Raw genomic sequence first — 5,298 nt, 5'->3', positions numbered from 1 at the left:
TCTGAAACTGATAGGGTTCAGTTATCTTCATTCATTCAGTTATCCTTGTTGCATCTGTGGCTAAAGGTATTTTTAGCACTATTAAGTGCTTCTTAAGAAGCGGATGAATCGAGGATCCCATTGTTTTCTTTGTGAATCACTTTGTGTATCAGATGCTCCATTTTCTTTGCCATCTACCTCAGCACGGGCACGTTTCAGAAGTGGTGGCCTTTCCTGCTTGGTTTCAACTCAAAGTAATATTTAAAAATCAGTGCCATGACCCCAGTATGCGTGACTGATTTGATGCTTAAGCTATCCAGGCACTGAGTTTGTTTGGGGAATAAGGCGAGGTCATCCTGCAATGTATGTGCTAAATGATCCTGTTATGAAAATAGATAAATAAAAAGGGAACACAGTTTACACTTTGGATTATTACTCACCCTTTTACTTCTGTGATCTGACAAGCTTGTGTTAAAAAGTCCCGGAGAAAAAGATTTGTTTCATGGATATGTTTTCTTAACAAACAGTTTGAGGAAATAAAGCTATCAGAGTGCAAGTGATATTTGGAAACTCTTCGTACGCATGGTTTTGAGCTTCCCACGACAAGATTTCTGTTCTGTGTATTGAAGGTTCATTTAAACATGACGCGCATGACGTGCTGATTCTTCCAACTTGCACCAGGGAAAGAGGTCAGACAGACTACAGTTTCATGAGAATGAAATTTACTTTTGTTACAGCAACTGAAATTTTTATGGAATACTTCTGCTACTACTACTGTTATACTAATAAAAGCTTTTTTTTTTTTTATCCACAAGGGGTCTGCCAAATCAAACACACAAAGTTATCAGCATGTTTGATTTATCTGATTTTTATGCCGGATACTCTTCCTGACACAACCCCAGAGGGATTTGTGTTTCCTTTCAACATCAAAACAGGGATCTTATGTTTGTTAGGCAACTATTACCACTAATAATAACAATGATAATGTTTTAGAGGCGTGGTCCCGCTCCTGATATTCAGATAATTTCTCTCCAAACCTTTGACTGACAGACGTGATGACAGCCTTAGCCATTTACTGCCTGCTTGGCCTTCCCTCTGCTAATTGGACCTGTTTGAGCTGTTTGAGCTTTTAATACCATGAAAAGGCACTTTTCATGGTATTATGTGAAAAATAACATGTTCTACTGTGTGGTGCAGACTGTTTTTTTTAGCACCAAATGGCACAAATGTGTGTCTGTGCATTGCAACTGTACATTTCGTGGTTACAACTTGCTAACTAAACCTGCTAATCTTGCTAACTAAAAACTCCCAAACTTCAAAAGACTCCAAAGAAAACCCCCCCAAAAAACTAACATGACTGCCCTTGAAATGCTTTTCAATACAGTCTACGGTAGAAAACCCAAACTGGCAATGAGCATGTCTATACTGTCCCTCTAGCGTTTTACTATTTCTCAGTTCTTTAGAAGAAAACAATACTCTGAGCATAGCATAACTGTTGTTTTCATTGCGCAACACCAAATCCTTTGGTTAACTGAGTGTGAAAATTGTGTGATTGCAGCCCTCTACGCCAGTGTTTTGTTGATTTTACTGTAAATTCAGCTGGAGTGCCAAAGTGTTGCAGGCCAGTAAATAAATCAAATCATAGGCTTGTATACTAATTAGAAACAGTTCTTATCTGTTAGACTTTTCATCAGTCTTATGAAGATGCTTGTTTTCTAAATTCCCACAGCCGTACTCCACGGGGTACAATTTCTGATACAGCTGGAGATTATTCATGTTATTATTTCTCAATTTGTGACTACACCCATGAGTGTCACTCTAAGATGGGCATCTGACAGTTTTTGGGTTTTTTAAAATGTTTTTTTGTCAATGTTTACGTTGACCAGCTGTGTCTCACCACAGTTCTATGAGTTACACTTCTGTGATACATGTTACTTTGCCAGGAAGGGCCTTGTGGTTTCAATGAGTGTGGATACACTATGCATAATGCCAACATTAGTACAGGACTACAGTCCAACAACAAATATAATATTGTACAGCCTCCTTTTTAAAGAAAACCAATAAAACAGATGAAACACTAAGAGTCACTTAAAGTCAGACCAGTTGAAGGCTGAGGGAAATGTCCCTGCAAAGAGGATTATAGACCAATAAAGTGAGTTATGGTTATGTGGGAGAGTCGTGATAAATCAAAGATGTTTACAGAGTCTTCTTGTGGATGTAGGAGAATCTTAATTGTACCGTGCACAAGATATTCAGCTGCTTTCCACATAGCACTGTGCAACCCCTAATATTTAAAACTCAGTAAATATACAAGAATCAACTTATTTCTGAGTTCTGCACACCAGGATTTATTATGTGTCTTGTGTGTCTTGAAAATCTTGTTTACTACAGGCAGCACAGCTAGTATTATTTTCACCTCGTGAAACTGTGTGTTTGTGACAGATGGCCAGATGTGGTCCTTATGACATCTACTCTAATGGGAATTTAACCAATGGTAGTTTTATGCAGTTTGGTAGGTGTTCATAAGCCCATCTGTCAGAGAACCAATTTTTCAACACTAACCCTGCAAAATACAGTCACAAAGCTTTACAGCTGTATAAACCTGATTCTCTGCACTGCCAGAGAAATATGAATAATCAGGTGAACTCAGGCATGACTTGCTGTGTAATCACAAGTAATTAAGTACAATTGCCTCCATTTGTGATTTGTTTCCTACAAACAATGCTGGAATAAATATTGGTTGGAGCGAGGCGTCATCAAGTGCTCATGAAACAGCTACATGTGGATGTATGCGCTGACCCCACACCTGTATATCATAAGAGCGCTAACATTTGTTCAGATCTGCTGTACTTATGTCTGATATTCTTCTTTATCACCAGGGTTCACTCAGCTGTACAAGTGCAAGCTGTTACAGTATCTGTGTTGTTCCATCCTCCACACGGTTCCTATGGCAGCTTTGAGGGTTGAAGTGGAAGAGCTCACATCCCCACTCATTACTGGAAACATGCCTGCTGGACTTCTGTGACCGTCTCATCTGCCAAAGTGGAAAAACTGTTTGGTTTTCCTAGAAGTGATAGAGGAACTCAAACTCTTCAACCACTTTGCACTACACATTCACGTGTTTCTGAAGCATAGCATATTTACATGTTTTCAGACAGTTTGGTCATTATCCCGGGGGAAATGGTGGTACTATAAACTGGAGTTATATGCTCAATATTCAGTTTAAAATGTAAATACAAGAATGTTGAAAAAAAAAAAAACAGTCACGGTGGGAATGAACAGGACATTTTTCAGATGCTTTCATGGTTTTGTGATTTTGAATACACCTTCACTGCAAAATAAAATGCATCATACTTCATAAAAATACAGTGACTAAAGCCTTGAGATTGCCACATTTGCACATAGATTTATGGGCAAAATATTAATTGAACAGTTAGCATAAAACGTTTACTGTGCTTATAGCAAAGTACAAAAAAGGGTGACTTTGATGAAGTGAACTGATTCATTGTTGATAACCAGAATATGTAGAGCAAAACCATTTTTTTCTGAACAAGAAAAATTGAGCCTTGGTCACTACCAAGTTGTGTTAGGTACTTACACATACAGTGTAAAAGTAATGTATAGGTATGTATATATAACGGTGTAAATAACTGGTCCAAATGGCTACATATAATTTCCAGTGTTTCCACTTTATATTAATATGCAAAGACTCACGCAAGTGAGCCAGTATCACTGCAAATGGGAACACTTTAATCAAAATGTGGACACAAGTGGTCAAAACCACACTGTAAACCTTCAAACTCCTGTTGTTTAATTTGGCTGGTTATGAAGTCACTTTTCAGTGAATGTTTACTTCATGTCATTATTAACTCAGCCAAAGATGTTGGGCTTTCCAGATCTGTGGAACTACCTTGGCGTGCAGAGACTCCTCCTGCTGCAGGTTAACAAGCCAGGCTGAGATGTCCCAATGAAGAAACTGTGCCACCTTCAAAGGAGACACATATTGGCCACAGTGGCCACAGGAGTGAGTTAAAAATTTTCCTTATAGCATTGCTGGTAAAAATGACTGCATGTGGAAGACGTTAGAGTGATTAAAAATATTGACTCTACATAAAATAAAGTTTCAAGTACATACCTGATTAAAACATCCAGCGTCCACAATGGGATCATTCACACAAATTGTCATCAGGCAGGTGACTGACCCAGACTTGCCCTACTTAGAGGATATTGGTGTCCTTTAGCTACCAAAGTCGTTTACTTGTCATTTGTGCTCTCGTGGGCAGAAAACAGTTTGGATCTTTCTAATGAAGAAGTGAGGACAGAACAAAGGGTTTATAAAAAGAATGTGATGTCAAGCATTTTTAATCATAATAATGAAGCCTTTGTAATCCTTTATGTCTAAAAGTTTGGTTGTGTGTCTCAAGCTAGAAGCAGCCACAAGAGAGAAATTACCCCCGTAGGTATCAGTAAACCAAGAAGCCTCAGGTTTTTAGATATATAATCAAGAAAGAAAATATAGGGCCAAAGGGAGACTGATCACAGAGATACACCAATAAGGAATAATCCACTACTCGTGAATGTTTCCCTCCTTTACTCCCTGTCATTATCTTGCTGACATTCTCACCCTCCGGCCATCTCCTGTGCAGCTTTCTTTCTCTCCATTCATCTTTACCTTCCTTTACAGAACTGATTCAAACAGGCTCCACTGAAGATTTTAAGGGTCAAGGTCTGTTTGGACACTTCTGGTTTGCTCAGCAGGAGATGGCAAAGACTTTAACGGCCTGATTGCCTTTGAAGTCCACAAAATGACAGCAACCTCTCCAATATGATCAAAGGAGGACAGAGGCAACACAATTAGAGTAATGTGCTTTGAATATTCTCCTTGTTGACTAATGATGTCAAAAAAGTACTTATGATGTGAACTATTACAAAATTCTCTTGAGGGAAAATTCTGGAAAACACAATAGTATATTAATATGAATTTTACATTGCCCAGAAACATTATAATGAAAAAAATACCTCACCAATCAAACAAACAAGCAAAACCAGAAATCAGTGAGTTCTATTTTCAGTCATTTTAACTTCATTTCCATTGAAAGGTAGAAGGGGGATTTTGGAATAGATGTCTAAATTTAATGGCCTTTCAATACATGTCTCTGGCTACTCCTCTAACTTTGCCGGTTTACAAAGGTTAAATATATTTTTAAAAGTTAATATGCAAGTGTAGTTAAGATACGATAATCATAGGTATGAATGTTATGGTAAATTTAGGCTTGCAATGATTTCTTTGAACTGTTCTTTTTTTTTTTTGGAGTGGAC

The sequence above is a fragment of the Maylandia zebra genome, linkage group LG12, assembly GCF_041146795.1.
Source record: "Maylandia zebra isolate NMK-2024a linkage group LG12, Mzebra_GT3a, whole genome shotgun sequence".
Classification (NCBI taxonomy): Eukaryota; Metazoa; Chordata; class Actinopteri; order Cichliformes; family Cichlidae; genus Maylandia; species Maylandia zebra.
Note: the sequence above shows the minus strand (reverse complement) of the source record.